Below are 19,303 nucleotides of genomic sequence, written 5' to 3' on the forward strand. Positions count from 1 at the left end.
AAGTATTGTTTTAGATATCCTAGTTTTTGTTTTGTTTTGTTTTGTTTTGTTTCATATGTAGCAGATTATTGCCTTTCAAGGTCTGAGAAGAATTTCGTTGAAATTTTATTGGAAATTTCACTGAATCTGTAGATTGCTTTGGTATGATGACCACTATTACTATGATAATCCTATCAATCCTTGAGCATGGGAGACCTTTTCATTTTCTGATATACTTTTCAAATTCATTCTTCAAATCTTTGCAGTTTTTGTCTTACAATTCTTTCACCTGCTTGTTTAGAGTTACACCAAGATATTTTATAATTATTTATGGCTATTGCGAACAATGTTGTTTCCCCATTTTTTTCTCATTTGCCTTTTTGTATAGGGAGGCAATTGATTTTTTGAGATAATATTTCATCTATCAACGTTGCTAAATGTATTATTCAGCTGGGGTCTCTTATGTACATTACCATATCATCTTCAGGTGATGGTACTTTGACTTCTTTCTCTCCAATTTTTATCTTCTTGAGCTCATTCGGTTGTCTTATTGCTTGAACTATAACTTCAAATACCACATTGAGTAGTTACAGAGTAAGAGGGTAGCCTTGTCTTGCTCTTGATTTCAGTGGAATTGCTTTAAGTTTCTCTCCATTTAATTTGATGTTGACTATAAGCTACAGCATTATATTGACTTTTATACCTAGATATGTCCCTCATATCCCTGATCGCTCCAAGACTTTTATTATGAATGGGTACTGAACTTTTTCAAAGGCTTGCTTTTCATCTAATGAAATTATCATGTGTTTTTATTCTTTCAGTTTGTATATATTGTGCATTAAGTTAACACATTTTCATATGTTGAACCATTTCTTCATCTCTAGGATGAAACCTCTTTGATAGTGGTGGGTGATCTTCTTGATGAGTTCTTGGATTTGGTTTGCAAGTATTTTATTGAGTACTTCTGCATCTATGTTCCTGAGAGAATTGGTTTGTAATATATTTTCTTTCTTGAGTCATTATTTGACTTGGGTATCAGAATGACTGTAGCTTCATAAAACTAATTTGGTATTTTTTTTTTCTGTTTCTATTCTGTGTAATCATTCAAGTATTGGAATTAGCACTTCTTTAAATGTCTGGTAGAATTCTGCAGTAAAACCTTCTGGCACTGGACAGTTTTTCTTGGAAGACTTTAATGACTGCTTCTGTTACATTGGGGGATATATGTCTATGGAAATTGTTTTTCTGATCTTGATTTAACATTGTTAATTTGTATCTACTGAGACAATTATGCATTCTTTTAGATTTTTCAATTTTGTGAAGTATAGGTTTTTAAATATGATCCAAGGATTCATTGGGTTTCCTAGGTGTCTGTTGTTATGCTCCTATTTTCATTTTTTATTTTGTTAATTTGTATCTTTTCTCTCCTTCTTTTAGTTAGTTGGGATAAGAGTTTTTCCATTTTGAACATAGTTGACCATATGTCCCTGTTGTGTGTTAGGGCATTTTCTGGGTATATTCCAAGGAGTGGGATAGCTGGGTCTTGAGGAAGCCCTATTCCCATTTTTCTGAGAAAACGCCAGATAGCTTTCCAAAGTGGTTGTACTAGTTTGCATTCCCACCAGCAATGAAGGAGTGTTCCTCTCTCTCCACGTCCTCACCAACATGTTGTGTCATTTGAGTTTTTGATATTAGCCATTCTGATGGGCCTAAGGTGGAATCTCAGTGTCATTTTGATTTGCATTTCTCTGATGCCTAACGAGGATGAGCATTACTTTAAGAGTTTCTCAGCCATTTGATATTCCTCTGTTGAGAATTCTCTGTTTAGTTCCAAGCCCCATTTCGCAATTGTGTTGTTTGGTTTTGTGGTGTTTAATTTCTTGAGTTCTTTATAAATTTTGAATATTAAACCTTTGTCAGATGAAGGGTTGGTGAAGATCTTTTCCCAGTCTGTAAGCTGTCGCTTTGTTCTCTTGACAGTGTCTCCTGCCTTACAGAAGCTTCTCAGCCTCATGAGGTCCCATTTATTAATTGTTGACATTAAGGCCTGTGCTGTTGGTGTACTGTTCAGGAAGTTGTTTCCTGTGCCTATGTGTTCCAGGCTCTTCCCCACTTTTTCCTCTAACTGAGTTATACATAATAGCCAGAACATGGAAACAGCCTAAGTGTCCCTCAGTAGAAGAATGGACTAAGAAACTGTGGTACATTTACACTATGGAGTACTAATCAGCTATTAAAAACAAGGAATTCCCGAAATTTGTGGACAAATGGATTGACCTAGAAATTATCATAATGAGTGAGTTCACCCAGAAGCAAAAAGAGCCAAATGGTATATATTTACTTATATCAAAACAATAGTCCAAGGGATACGTCCAATGAAAAACTTTACTTACCAAGAAAGTGGGTCAGAGGAGAGGACATCCTATTGAGACTTTAGGCGAGAGTAGCATGGAAGAATGGGGAAATAGTAGGACCCACAGGGTCCTGGAAACCTACAAGAAGAACTTTATGACAGGCAGATCTGGGTCCTGGGGTCCTCCTCAAACTAAGGCACCAGACAAAGAGAAATAGGCAGTAAACTTCGAACCCCTACCAAGACCTACCCGACGAACACGATATTCTTCACCGTTGAGTGGAGAGTGATATCTGACTCTCACATGAACTCTGGTGCCCCTTTTCTGACCATATCCCCTGGATGGGGAGGCCTGGTGGCGCTCAGAGGAAGGATAGCAAGTTACTAAGAAGAAACTCGATAATCTTAGAGCATATATAAGGGTGGAAGTCTCCCTCAATCACAGACATAGGGGAGGGGAGAAGGGGGGAAGTGGGAGGTAGGGAAGAATGGGAGGAAACAGGGGAAGGGCTAACAATCAAGATGTAATATGAATAAATTAATAAAAAATGGTAGAAAAAAAAGAGTTTTTCCATTTTTTGATTTTCTCAAAGAACTAACTGTTTGTTTCATTGATTCTCTGTATTGTTCTTTGTTTTTCTATTTGTATTGATTTCTTAACCCAGGTTGAGTATTTGCTGCAATCAGTCTACTCTTCATGGGGAAACTTGCATCATTTTGTTCTAGATTTTTTATGAGTGATATTAAGTTGCTAGTATGAGATTACTTTATATAGTCACTTAGTGCTATAACTTTCCTCTTAGTACTTCTTTCATTTTGGCCCATAAGTTTTGCTATGTTGTATATTAACTTTCTGTGAATTACAGTAATTCTTTAATTTCTTTCTTTATTGCTGTCATTCAGTAGAAAGATGTTGGGTTTCCATGGATTTGCATGTTTTCTGTTGTTTTGTTGTTGCTGAAGTCCACTTTTAATGTATGGAGGTCTGATAGGATGCTGGGCATTATTTCTATTTTGTTGTAACAGTTGAGGATTGCTTTGTCTCTGGGTGTGTGATCAATTCTGGAGATGTTTCATTAGGTGCTGAAAAGAATGTATATTTTTTGGAGTTTGGTTGAGATGGTCTGTAGATATCTATTAGTTCCACTTGTTTTGTAATGTCTATGAGCTCCAGTGTTTCTCTGTTTAGTTTTTGGCTGGTTGACCTGTTGGTGACAGTGGTGTTTTGAAGTTTCCAATTATTAATGTGTGGAGGTCAATGTGTAATTTAATTAGCATTTAAATTTAGTAGTGTTTCCTTTACAAACATGAGTACCCTTGCATTTGGGGCACTGATTGTCATAGCCTTTTCTACTGGAAACAGTTAGAGTCATGAAGCCAGCACAGCTATTTAAAATAGTTCTGACAAAGCTGAGATGGATGTTACAATTTATGTCATTCCTATATATCACTTTGAATTTTGGTATCTGTGCTTTGCAACATTTGTGATTTTCTGCATTGATTTATTTTATGCTTTTCCTAAGAAACTTATGTCTGAATCTTCCTAGGAAAATTCTAAAATTGATTTTATATGGTCCTATTTGAAAGTCTTTCTCATGGCCTAGAGATCATTAAGCTAGATGAGGCCATTGCTCAAAGAATTATCTTGGGGTATGTGCCCCTGAGCAAACTCAAACAGAGACATTTGACAAACTCTGACTGGCCAAGAAAATATGTTACAGGTTCAAGGCCTCCTTTATAATATACATAGACCTCTCAGAAAATGTAGTTTAAAGATAGGGGTGGTACAGGATACACTCCTTCAGGAATAAAACTCAGAAAAATATAGACTTACTAAAATAAACTATGTTTGTAGCATAGTTGATGAAACATATAGTAAAAGAAGTTAGGTATGAATATTTGCTATTTATAAAAAGACTGGAAAGAGGGAGAATATAGAAATATATAGGGTTGGTAGGATAAAAAGTAGATTAGTGAAACTACCCTTCAACTTAATGCCTTAATTGTTACTCAGAAGTTTATTTTTAATTCACTGGTATAGAATTTTGTATATAGATGCAAAATGAGTTTAATTTTTGACAAATTGGCATAGAATTTAAATTTAAGATTATTCTTCACATACTATATATATATATATTCTAATATGAAATATTGTACCCATACAACTCAATTATAATACAAGGTTTACTTCTAATACTTTGAAAGTGCTATTTCAGGCTGTCTAGGAGAAGTAAGTTATACAAGTTAATTGTTGTTAGTTGATCAAATAATGGCCATATCAAGTACTAGTCTATTTTTATCAATAGTATATACATCCTAGCTGTAACAGACAGAGATGATTCTATTGAAAGATAAGGCAAAATAGTTAAATGGCATCTTCAAAAACCTCAGAGACATATAGAATTTTGTATTTAAAGACGTATTTATTATTTTAAAGATTCATAAACAAGACAGGTTAACTCTGGACAACATCCAGCTTGCTTCAAAGAAGATAATGAGCATCAAAGAACATCCTTATGGATATGGCTTCATATATAGCAAAGCAGCCACTGGGCAAAATGTTCTGCTTTCTACCATAGCCAGAATTATGCCTAAAAGTAGTCAAGCTTGGATGTAGGCAGAGTCAATGGCCACATTCTGCCAAGATAGGGTAAACAAGTCCTCAATAGTTCCTGCCTCACAAATATGTCTGTCAGATACTTTGGGCAAGAAAGCTGAAGATGATGCTCTAACATTATAGATAGTTTTGGGTGACTATTCAGTCAGCAAGCTGTAATTTTCTCATCTGGGAAGCTGCTAACCTGCACTTCCTATATATTGAAATAATTAATTTTATTCTTTCACAAGTTTCTGATGGGGTTGAAGACCAGAGAGTATAGTTTCACAATTAAGCCTAGTTGTTTAGTAGTTAAGATATTTTTAGGCCTAGATAAATGTTTTAAGTTGATAATGATGAGATATGATTTATAATGACTTACATTTAGAATTTTAGATGCACCAAGATAGGGAAGATGTTTTCTTCAGGGTTGCCAAATACAAATAGCCAAAACACTAAGCATGTAAAATTTATATGAATCCTGACTGTTTCATGGTTCTTCTTGATGTAGGTAGTTTATTGTATATATGTGTAATAATATAAATGTATATATAAAATAAAAATGAATAAAAATTAAAAATAAACAGATGCAAGCACACACACACACACACACACACACACACACACACAGAGAGAGAGAGAGAGAGAGACAGAGAGAGAGAGAGAGAGAGAGAGAGAGAGAGAGAGAGAGAGAAAGAGAGAGGATCTGATATTTTCTGTTTGTATGGAATGTTTTAAAACTACAAACACTGTCAGCTTAAAAATACTGTCATATAATACATTTGTTTAATTTGGTGGAGACATGTTTTATATTCTTTAAATTGGGGTTACAGAGAAGTTATATAAAAATAAAATCTGTTTTGTTTCTGTTATCTAATTGTGACTGCTTTGTAATCCTAGGTATGTAATGAAAATCAAAACACATAATCTATACTTCTTAGATAATTAGTAGTCTTTGTTCTGTAAAACCTGTACAAATAAGGAAGCTATCTGGTTGCTAGTCAGTCATCAGAGCTGCAGAAGTTGTATGATTGCTAGTAATTCAGAACTGCTATATTCCTGAATGCTTTTGCCTGACTCACCCCTCTTTTCCCTTCTCAGATTCCTTATCTGTGGTCAGCAATGTTCAGCCAGAGATTCTATCCCCCCTCCAATACTCACATGTGCAACTGATGTTTAAGAATTAAAAAATCATCTTGGCAGATCTTTCCTTTGATGAGTATAAAGTGTCCTTCCTTGTTTCCTTTGATTAATTTTTGTTTGATGTCTATTTTGTTTATATTAGAATGGTTACACAAGCTTGTTTATTACATCTATTTGCTTGGAAATCATTTTTTCCAACAGTTTTCTCTGAGGTAATATATATCTTTACTTCTGAGGTATGTTTCTTGTATCCAGAAGAAGTATGGACCCTGTTTATTTCTTATCCTTTCTGTTAGTATATGTTTTTTAAATTGGTGAATTGACTCCATTGATATTATGAGATATTAATAACCAATTATTTATATTTTCTGGTTGGTGGTTAGAAGTGTGTGTGTGTGTCTGATTCCCTTCTTTTGGTTTGCTGATATGTTATTATTTCCTGTATTTTCATGAGTATAATTAACCTAATTCAGTTGGAATTTACCTTATAGTACTTTCTGTAGGCATGGATTTATGCATATAGATATTATTTACATTTGACTTTATTGTAGAAGATCTTTTTTTCTCTCTGTATGGAAATCTTATTAGTTATATTAGCCTTGGCAGACATAGGTGGTCTTTTAGACTCGTCGCCACATCTGTTCAGGCCTTGCTTTTCATCTAATGCTTTTAGAGGCTTTTAGAATCAGCAGTGAGAAATCAGGTGTAATTCTAATTGGCCTGAAGCTATATATTGCTCTGCCTTTTTTCCCTTGCAGCTTTTAATATTTATTCTTTGTTCCATATGTGGGAAAGGGCTTTCTTTTTGGCCCCAACTATTTGCTGTTCTATAAGGTTATTTGATCTATATAGACATGCCTTTCCTTAGGTTGTAATTTTTCTTTTATAATTTTGTTAAAAATATAGCTTATGGGACAATGTTGTAGAAAACATCTGATCCCAATTGGTCCAGCATTTCAGACTTTCCCACACAGGATTCTTATTAAGCCTGGAATTTATCAACATTTAGAAACTGGGCCACATATGCTATCTCTGGATTACTTAACCATTTTCCCATATTATCTGGCCCCTTCAAAGGTATTATTTGCTCTAAATCAGCCTGAAGAAACCTTAAGAGAAAGATGTTCTACTTCCTCTAATTAGGGTTGGGTAGGTTTCTGTTGCTATCTTGGGCTACAGATGCTTATTTTCCTTGGGAGGTGGTTATAAGTTATTATAGGTCTTAGAGAGAAAACTAGCTTGGAGTCAGGAATGTCTCTCTTTTCATTTATCTTTCTTTCATAGGTAAGGAGATAGCTGAAAAGAAAGAAAGAGGGATATAGAAATATTGAGGGAGGATAGAACATAAGGTAGATTATTTAATCTATTCCTCAACCCAAGGCTTTGTTACTCACAAATAAGATTATTTTTCATTCATTGGTATTGAATTTTGTATATTGATGCAAAACACATAATATCAAAATCTAGTCTAATGTTATCACAAGAATATATACCCTAGGTCCAACAGATAGATCTGATTCTATAGATACGTAAGGTAAAATAGTTAAATAAGATCTTCAAAAGCCTCAGATATCTACAGAATATGGCATTTAAAGATGTTTTTATTATCCTAAGATTGTTTGACAAGACAAGTTAACTCCTGGCAACACCCAGCCTACCTCAAAGAGTATGTTCAATATCAAAGAACCTCCTTATCCAGTTGTCTTGAAATGTGGCAAAGCAGCCAATGGGCAATGTCCTCATTCCTGCCATTGACAGAATTCTGCCTAAAATTGGGCAAGCTTATATTCATGCAGAGTTGATGGCCAAACTTTGTCAAGATGAGGTATACAAGTTGTAAATAGTTCCTGCCTCACAAATATGTCTGTCAGAGATATTGGGCTAGAAGACCAAAGATGATGCTCCAATATTATAGCAAGTGTTTTCTGACTGTTCAGGCAGCACACTGTCTCAGTCATTTTGGAAGCTGATAACCTGCATTTCCGTTTCACTTGGGTATTTAATTTTTATCTCTTGTCATATCTCTGATGGGGTTGAAGACCAGATAGTTTAGTCTTTCAATTAAGCTTAGTTGTTTATGGGTTAAGGTGATTTTAGATGAAGATAGATGTTTTAAGTCAATAGAGATGAGATATGATAGATACCGATTTTCATTCAGAAATTTAGACTCAACAAGATAGGAAAGATTGTATTTTCACAAATACAAATACAAATCATTATTAATGTAACATTTATGTAACTCCTGATTGTCTCATTGTTCTTCCTGCTATATATAATTTATTTATTCATGTGTAATAACATAAATGTACATGTTAAAATTAATAAAAATATTTTCTGGACCTTTGATCTGGGATTCTTCTTCTATTCCTATTATTCTTAGGATTGGTCCTTTCATAGAGCCCCAGATTTCCTATATGTTTTGCATCACTATTTTTTTCTTTTTAGATTTAAGATTTTCTTTGAATTATTTACCCTTTTCTTCTATTGTGTCTTCAATCCTCGAGATTCTTTCTTCTATCTCTTGTATTCTGTTTGCATCTATATTTTCTGTTAACTCTACAGGATTCCTTAAGTTTGTCTTTTCCTTATTACTTATATTTTCATTTTCAGATCATGAACCATTTGTTCATTTCCTTCAACTGATTGATTTTTCTTTATGTTCTCTAAGTCATTTATTTACTCCAACTTACTTGTTTGAATTTTCCTTCAATTTCTTTAGAGGATTTATCAATTTTCTTTTTAAGGACTTATAAAATCTTCATGAAATTGGCTTTCAGGTCATTTTCTTGTGTTTCAGCTGTGTTGGAATATGCAAAGTTTGTTCTGGTAGGATAGCTTGCCTCTCATGATGACTTATTGTCCTCACTGTCATTATGTTTTTAAACTGGTGTCTAATCATTTGGGTTTGGTGTGATTATAGGACTATGTGCCCATTTTTTGGATGGATGTTTTATTTCTAGATTTTCTCTAGTCTTCTGGCCAGTGTGGGGTGTGGTTGAGTAGAGGGTCTCTATGTGACTTGTGGGCTAAAATTCTAGACCCTGGCATATCCTTTGATGACCAGCATGTTTTTTGGTCCATTAGACTATCTCTGTTGGAGTTGGAAGCAGGGATATGGTGAGGAGAAGAATAGGGCTGGTTATGTTGGACTTAGACAACACTGAAGTAGTGATGTCAATGCCCAAGCTACCAGTCTACCTAGAGTTTTTGCAGCCAGCATGACTTCTGGTGGGGCCAGATACTTTTGCCAGAATTGTGGGCCAGGATGTTGTAACAAGGACAGCAGAGGTGGTTGGGACAGGCTGTTTGGGCACTGATGGAGTATAATAGTCTGCAGGCAGGATACCTATGTTAGATTCTGGGTGTCTTATGTGTAGCCTCACATGGAGCAGGGGGATTCCTCGGGAGATGTGTGGCCTGTTTATTTTTATATAAGCCAGTAAAATCAGCTCATGAGTTGCACTATATGAAGTGGGCTGGACCCACATACATCACGAATTAATCAAGATAACATCAAACATATTTTACTACAGGCTAATCTGATAGAAACTGTCCTTTATTATAGATTTCCAGTAAATGGGCCCTATGAATTTGAATTTACATTCAGTTAACATATCCAATTGCAAATATCCATGACATCTTTAAGACCTAAGGCTTCCCAATCCAATGGAGATAGAGAATGTGAGGATTGAAAGTGCCTCTATTCCTAAATTTCATCCAAAAAGCATAATTTTCTCTGTGCAAATGGAAAATCTTTAGCATCGTTCTTTATGAATTACATACCACAGTCCATAAAGTAAACTTGTAAAATTCAAATGAAATGTGTCCTCTCCAAAATCGGCTTTGATAATATATAGTGAATGTAACTATAGTTGAACTCTTCTTTCTTTGAGCTCACAATACCTACAAACAACCATTTCTAGCCAGCTATTAAAGCAGTTGCTGAGTGGCAGGAGTTCAAAAATGCAGCAATTTGTCATCACACACAAAGGTTAAGCAGTTGTCTACAACATCTCATTTGGATTTATACCCAAAGGAAGGTACACAGAAAAATAGAGGACAAAATAGAAGTTTTCTGGAACCCCATTCAAGTTATCTGTCACTACAATAGATCAGCAAATCTATGGGAACTCTGGAAAGCATCTCATTAATAGGATTCCCAAATATTTATTCCAGAAGCCTCAGGTCAGCAACAGCCTGAGGCATCTGCTGGTTCTGTTCAGTATTCAGTAGAAACAGCAGATTTAACTTGTCATTTTAGAAAGCTCTTTCTTAATACATTTCCTCTTTGTAAAGACACAAAAGCATGTATTTCGGTGACTTTACATCATCTTTTCTTTTCTCACACAATTTTGTATTTCTCTCCCACATGTACCAAAATTTACACTTATATTAGCACAACTGAAAACAACCCATTATGTAAGAATGTGATCCCTGCTCAGTATGTATGTGGCAGTGGTCAAATTGTCTTGATCTAGTAAACCTTATAGTGACCATAAACACACTAGCTTGACGTGATTTTTTTGTAGATTTTACATACATAACACATGCACATGTACACACTCACACATGCGCAGATATTCATACACACCCCAACACACTGCTACAGACACAGAGACAGACAGAAAGGGAGAAAGAGAGACCAGGACCATATAGCTTATGTATCTATTTATATTTTTTAAAAATACTTTTAGGTTTTTTTGCTCATATCCAAGATATTTCTTCCCTCAACTATCTCATCATTCCTTTTCCTCTCCTGTATCCAACTGCAACATGTATTGGTTTATGATAGACAGGCCACTTCCTTATATTAAAGTTTTTTCTTAGTTATCAAGATTTCTTTGTGTAAAATTGCTCCTGGTTGAGTCTTCATTAACTCTTTTGAACCATTCTGGTTACTTCTGTCACTATTAGCTAGGGGATTAGATCCACACATTGGCAAAACTTAAGGTGATATGGCTCCTCTCCAATCATCATTCAAAAAATAAAAGCCTGCAGCTTTCCAGAAATCCCTTTCTCCCTGCAACCCTCCAGGCCAAATGGAAAGCAGAGTTTATAGTCTGTCCTATCTTTGGCTGCAAGCCACTACACAGTGTTCATCTATTGATAAATTAAAAATGACTTCATGGTGCTCTTTTCAGCATGATGTACACTATATTTGGAATGATTCAGTGAAGATTAGCATGGCTTCTGTGCAAAATTGAAATACCAATTTATAAGCAGGTTCTTTTACATGTTGTGCTGAAAGAAAATGTTAAAGGTGAATGCAACAATACTTCCAAAATGGCAAATGACTTTACCTCTTGATCTATGAATATAAGTTTAGAAGTTAATCTTTCTTTAAGCTCAGCAGTTAAGAAATCTATCCTTCTAGGAACAATGAGTATGGCTATGCATTTAAGACACTTCCTGTCAAGTCTTATACTCTGACCACAATCCAGTGGACTCACATGGTGGAAGGAAAACACATTCCATCAGCTTGTCCTCTGACTGGCAGTTTATCATATAGGACATCAATGGGAACATATATATATATATAAATTCATGTATTTAAAAATATGTATGTGTGTTCATGTTAATACATACACATACATGCATTTAACAGCAATTAATTAAAAAGAGAATTAATTAGAAAGAAATCAAGGATGGTATATTTTGGATATTTTTCTATATCAACACATAGAATGTTCCTTGTTGTTCTCTGTCTTTTATATTTCATTATATGTATGTAGGAGAACACATAAAAATAATTTCTTTTCCTACATGTTTCATTTTTTTATTTTGGGATTATAATTATATCATTTCTATCCTCCTTCAAAACTCTCATATTCATAAAATAAATAAAAAGTATAGACCAAAATTAAAACAATTTTTTCATATTATAAAATTCATGCTCCTAGCCACTTATTGACCTCAAGCTATCTAGGTTTTCACACCATGCTAACCTATGTATAGTTTTTCAAGCACAAATGTGTTGTCAAGCAGATTCAGCAGTTGTTATAGAACTTGGATATAGCTCTCTAGAGAATAAAGCACCTAAGAGGAAAAGGCACATGGGTAAAGAAATGGTGTCATTAGGTTGACAGTTTCTCATATAACCTTACCTGGATAATGGGATAAAGGCATACTTGAAGGGTTTTAGCATCAACCTACATTTTCTTCTTCACTTACTCTGCACAATTGTGTTAATGATACTTACACCAAGTCAAATAAAACATTTCCAACTGTCTGAGTAACAGAGTCATTTCATGAGTAAATATCCATTAACATTTCATGCCAAGCCATGGTGGGAGTGTTCAGGAAGAGTTCTTTGGGCAAAAGAGCCTCCGGAAGTGGAAATCTTTGGGGAAATGTGAAACAAGGCTTAGGCCCCCTATATAGTTGTTTAAAGTTTTGATGCAGCCTCAGGGGGAACAGAACAGACTGAAAAAATAATAAAAAAAATTTTCATTGACTTACTTTACCTAATTGTTCTTCTCACTTATTTTTGCTTACTAAATATCTTCTTTTTGTTAATAGAAAAAAATTGAAGATTTAGACAATGGCTACACTAAGAATATGGTAATAGTGTTGGATAGGGAAATTGTGGGCTGAAGGAGAATTTGTCCTTCATAGTTTCATATAATTTGCAATTGTCTCTTCAATGCCCAGTGGGACTAAACTAGGACAGATGATTTTAAAGCAAGTCCTAGACACTCAACAAAGCTTGATAAGTTTTGTGTTAGATTTTACAGGTTAACATAAGACTAAAAATGCTGTTATAAAAGTGCTGTTTTTTTTTTAAAGATAAATTTTTGTGATTCCTGATTCCATACACAATTCCCATTCAGTGCAGTATTATACTCATTTATTTTCTCAGTGATTTAAAAAACTGATTCTAGATCATGATTGCTAAAATTCAATGTACAGCTCAGTTCTTTTGCTTGTTTAGTAAGTGATTATTTAAGTATCAAATAGGCTTAGCAGAGAAATAGCATATAGTTCTGTGTTTGACTAATTTGGCTTCATATTTATCTGCATCACATACATGCCTGTGGCCCACAAAGGGCAGAAATGGTGGTCAGTTCCCATGGACTGGACTTACAAAAGGTTGCACACTACCAAGTGGGTCTTCTGCTAGGACAGACAGTGTTCTTAATTTCTGAGCTATTGTTCCAGCTCCAAAACATTTTAAAATATTGTGAAATGAGAATGAATTAAGAAAATAAGGAGCCACTCAAGGTTGGTGGATCTGGCGCCAGGGGGCCCTGCACAAACTGTTTTGCCAATTATGGACCAATGTATGCAGTAAACCTAAACCCCCTTGTTCAGAACTAGCCAATTTCCACATTTTCCACATTTTCCACAGATGTGGGGAGAGAGGAAACTGCTTCTAAAAAGAACTCTGGTACCCCTAATTTGATCACTTCCCCCTTGTTAGGGAGGCAGAGTGGCACACAGAGGAAGGGGAAGCAGGCTATCAGGATGAGATCCGATAGATTGTGGTCATATGGTAAGAAAGGTGGTCCCGTTTACTCAGAGGTCCAGGAGAGTGGAATAGAGCAGAAGAGGAAGAGAGGTTGGGAACGGGAAGATTCAAGGGAGGGGATAACAACTGGGGTGGAATCTGAATAAGTTATAATAAATTTAAAAAGATAAATTTTTTATAACAATAGTTTTTGTTTCTAGATCTAGAGTACATTTTATTTAACAGGGAACTTTAATAAAATATTTAATATCATTCTCAAGAAATCAATTTCTTTGTTTACACTTTAACATTAGCCTTATTATAGATTATATCATGCCACCTAAATGTCATATTAAAAAACTGCATTAATTTTGTTTCATGACGATTAGCTTCATTTAAAAAACTAAAGCTTAACACATACATGTTAATTTGTTGCTCTCTTCAAAGTAAATGTTATTTCACTCTACAAGGATAAAACTTCTTGAGTTATAATTCAAATTAGTACACTTAAGGGAAATATATTCACCGTTTGTAAAGCACATGGGAAGAAATGAAAGTTGGGTCACAATTCACTTCACTTGGTGGCAGTGACTTGATCACACTAGGGAAAGCAATGGAAAAAAAATATCTGTGTTCAAATGTTGCCTGAATTATTTAGAGCTCATCAACTTGAAAATTGAGTAGGCTTTTTTTTCAACCTGCTTGTTTGTTTGTTTTGTCCTCTTCTGATTCATGAGGTTTTTTTTCTTTCTCTGTTTGTTTTCTAGTGGAAGAGAAACAAAGAGTGTGGATTAGAGTGGGTGAGAACATGCCAGAGGATCTGAAAGAATTTGGGTAAGGGGAAATGTGATAATAATATAATGTATGAAAATATATATTTAGCCGGGTGCGGGGCCATACACCTTTAATCCTAGCACTCGGGAGTCAGAGGCAGGCAGATGGCTGTGAGTTCAAGTCCAGACTATTCTACAAAGGGAGTACAGGACAGCCAAGTCTACACAGAGAAACCCTGCCTTTAAAAAATAAACCTATATATATACATATATATATATAAAGAATAACAGAATTAAATTAAATTAAATTAAAGAACTAAAGAATGAATAAGTTCTATCTGCTTTGCTGAAGCAAAACATGACTCAAGAATCTCAATGATTTACAATGATATAAGCTTGTTTCTTGTTGTCATTACATGTTGGTTGCAATTGTACATTATTTGACATGATTTATTTCCCTCATGATTCAGGATCGCCAACTAGAAAGAAGCAGCATGATCTTATTGCTGATGGAATAATAATCAAGAATTGTTGGTATCAATAGGGTGAGGACTTTTACTTCTCAACTGTAAGTATTTTATAAGCCATGTGAAAATCAATCAGAGCATAAACGCTTATGTTCATTTCCTTTCCTCCACAATTCAAAATATGTTTATACATCTAGTTCCTGTCTTTCCTTTCTAGCTTGGTAAGCTACATGAAGACAAGACTATGCCTGTCTTTAAAATGCCTTAGTAGTGATGTGTTTCAATAATAGTAGCTGTTTGACTCATACAGGAAGGAATAAACAGAAATAGGATGGATGAATCACATATGTTCATTTCTTTTAGAGGCTCTATGAAAAGTGCTCTTAAATTGGTAAATGGCTCCATAAAGCTCAAAAGGGGCTCATAAATTGATTTAATGACCTGCACCTCCTGTAGGCAGTCATTTCTTCTCTGAACTGACATGGCTGTATTCTCTAGAATTGTGGAGGAATCAATTACACTGAAACAAAGTTTATGGCTTTTAGTGGTGTTTAGAGCTGAAAAAAAACTAACATCTCTTTTTCAGAAACACAATATATATCAAAAACTTCTTTTTTCTGTTACTGTGAGTTCTGATGTAGGTAGCTGCCATTCTCACAGTACCAGAAGAAGGCAGAATCGTCTTGGCCAAATGCTCCCTCAGTATAATTCAGTAGTCACCTGCCAAACAAAACTGAACTTAGGGATTGTGAATTGTGTATATTTTCTGGCTTGATATCGTTGTGTAAAAAAAAAGTTGGGATTTCATTCACTTATTTTATGCGTAATATAAAAAAAACCCAACTCGCTGCTGTTATTTCAAGAAAAATACTGCCTTTTTTATATTTTGAATTTGAAGACATTTTCTGCCTATCTTTTTAATGCTCTTGAATATGTATTAATTGCAAAAATACTTTTTTCCATTCAGTGATGTCAAGGGAGACAAAATGACTGTCTGAGGGCAGATTGAATCATCAGCTGAGTCAGAAATGTCCTGGCTTCCTAATTAATAGAATAATGAACTGATTTCACAGGCTTATGGATTCATCTCTTCTCCCTTGACACTTCTAGGGAAGCTAGAAAAAAGTGGTACCATCATCACTACAGCATTGTTCTGTAGCTCCAGTGGGTCCTACTTTTCTCTAAATATCAGCTGGCTATAATTACATATTAATTATACTGAAAACTAGCCAAAATAAGAATGGAGATGAAGTAATACAGATGCGTATGTACCCAATCACTCACCATGCCATTACAGTTTTTTGAGTACACACACAGGTTTTAATGAAACAAAAAGAGTGAGCATATATGTTCAGATTTCTGTGTATTAGAAACTGTGAATGTGTGAAGGGCCAAAAATTTGTAATTCTTTTTTCTTCCCTCAGCTGCCCCCTACCAATTTTATTTCTTTTGTCATGGGAAGACAGTTGTAACACAAAGAAAGCAGCTTTTGGCTAGTGAGCCCAAATCAGATATGTGTCTCTTCTATTAGGATATTGTAATAAGCAGCTCATTCCCATTTTACTCGTTTTGCTATTCAACCCTGAATGAAGGAAAGAGAATTTGTAATGGAAAATGGAATCCTCATTTTGCATTCTTATTACAGAAGGAAAAATGAGTGTCATATTTCTTGCATCACCAATTTTTTCTCTCAAGGAGCCTTTCTCACAAATACTCATACATGATGTGATTTCTTTCTTAGAAAAAAAGATGAAAAGAGAAAGAATATAACACTCCAACAACATTTCATATTACCTCTGTTTGTTTTTTTCTCTTTATGCAGCAAATCTCTTCAACAGTGTTGGCTTTAGAAGCTGTCTCTACTATCTACTTAAGAAAGGCTTTGCCATCATCTGTTCATTTAATTTATTTTGTCAGGGTTACTAGTAAACCCCATGTTGTTAAATCCAAGTGGTCATTATTCAGTGTTCATATTAATTGACTTCTAAGAAGCATTTGGCAAATTAATACTTCATCCTCTTCTAAATACTGTTTCTTTTAATTATTATTGGTTTTCTGGATAGAACATTTAATTTTCTTCTAGCTTTTCTCGACACTCAGCAGTGTCCTTTACTTTTTCCTCTTAAACCTTAGAATATTAAAGTACCCATGTTCTCAACATTTGATTTTCTCTTCTCTCTAACTAAACTCATATATTTACAAAATTCCATATATTTAAAAACTCCAAGTTGAGTATCTCCTGTCCAGTCTTTTTCTTTGAATTGCAGCCTAGTATAACGAGTTTATTTTATTTATCTGCTGGAATATTTAATAGAAAACCCCAATAAAACTCAACATATTTAAAACTGAGGCCCTACTGAAACCCCTGACACATATTAATTTCATTAATAGCATTAGTACCTGTCAATTTTCTGAAACTAAATCCCAAATGTCATTTTTGTTGCATCTTTGTTCCATCTTTTTCTTTCACTTTATTTCCATTATCAAGCAACTCCTCCTTAGTATGGGATTCAAATGGAATGTATCTGGACTCTTTCCATCTTTCGTTATCTGCAATAACATAACTTATCTCTTTCCTCATTTTACACAAACATAATTTTACCTTTATTTAGTCCTTGTTTTCCTTTTATTTCAGCTTTTCTCAATTGACCAGTCTAAAGGACTGTTTTACATTGAAAGAAACTCATGCCATGCTCTTCTTCAGTCTTGCAAAGAAATAGAAGAAATTGTAAAAAAAACACTGTGAAAAGTCTCTAATAGTTCTTTAAATCAAAGCCAAATGGAATTGATATATAATCTGGTCCCCATTACTTTTATCTGATACTGCTATCCACAATTTTTACTCTTCTCTACTCTCAAAAATAAGACCTAAATACAAACAAAACAAATGGTTGTGCATTTATTATTCATCCTATGTAATATATTCTATGTAAGTTACCTCCTTATTTTATCCAAGTCTTTTTTTCAACTCAAATTCTCAATGACATTTTTCATGTATATACGAAATAAAATTGATTTTTATTACCAATTTTCATCTAAAGCAGTACTTATTTTATTTTCATATCATCTATTTACCATACTGCATTTGAGTCAAAGGCATAAAGTATTATTGTTGTCTTTTTTGATCATTTACAGTGCATTCAAAACTGGCTAAGATATAAGAATTTTTTGTTTTATTTTATTTTATGTTAGTGAAATGAGTAACAAGTTGGATGAATGAATTTTAAGACAATAACAAATCGACATTTAATACAAATGAATAGCTTATTGTAATGGAATATAGTTAAAAACAATCACCTCAAACTTTACAGTTTGTTTTAAAACAAAAACAATTTATTTAGTTCACGATTTTGTTGGACCAGTAATCTTGTCTTAACTGAAATTACAGTGTGTTCTAGCTAGGCTGACTAATGCATGCTCAGTCAGGAGCAGGTCAGTGGGGTAAATTTTTCTTATGTTTGGCTAGCTGTCAGCAAAGAAAGCAGGGGTATCTGGGTCACAAACCTGTCGTCAAACAAAAAGCAACACAAAATTGTTAATCTATCAGATATATCCAACCTGCAGCCTGTTGGATTTACATGTCTCAATACAGCTATCAGTTCATTGTGAACATATTTGTAGTTGAAAATGCCCTGTCATGATGTCAAAGTGTGGACATTTGTGGAGAATGAGCAGTGGTCTTCATACCTATCCTAAAACTGATAAATTACTTGAGTCATGCTTTATTGAACAAACAAAATATCAAAAGTAATCTGTGTTCATTGGTAGGAAAATATCAATCATTTTTATACTACAAAGTCATATTGCAAAAAGGCATGAATACAAAGAGCAGAATTATTTTAGCCATTTTGGCAAAAATATACAATTGAGGGAAACACTGGGAAGATGAGAAATCCTTTGTAAATAGTTTTCTGACACAGAAACATTCACATATGTCCTGAGTGGTTTGTCCTAAAATAAAAATAAATGTTTCTAAAAAGCTATGCTTTCTACCTGAGCATTCTAATATTCCTATTTTCATACAATCTATGACTCATAATAAGTACTGTAAAATAATATAATGTAATAGAATAAGAATGACAACATTTACACCCCAGTTTATATGCTTGCCTTCTTCCATATATATTTATGTTGAAAGACATCTCCTTAAGTAATTAGAAAATTATTTTCCAGGTTTTTAATGTTATTTATATGAAAACCCATAGCAAACATAGACTATAAAGTGACTATCTTAATCCAATGAAAAATATTTACAAAAATTACATAACAGAAACCATGATTAAATTTTAATTTGTGAAAATTCCTTTTGAGATAGAAAATGAGGAAACTTATCATCTCCAATTAACAAAATTATTCTCTGGAACTTCTTATATATGTTCAGTAAAAATAAAACACAAGATAAATACTCAAAGTTCTAAGAACTTATTGCTGGTAACATCAGACTATATCTACAAATGAAAACAAAATATTTTTACTAAACTATCAAAATTAATAAGTAAATGTAGAAGGTCATTAGATCAAAATGAAAAAACCCCATGAATACAA

Source organism: Acomys minous (genome assembly GCF_964271855.1).
Source record: "Acomys minous genome assembly, chromosome: 7".
NCBI classification, from domain to species: Eukaryota; Metazoa; Chordata; class Mammalia; order Rodentia; family Muridae; genus Acomys; species Acomys minous.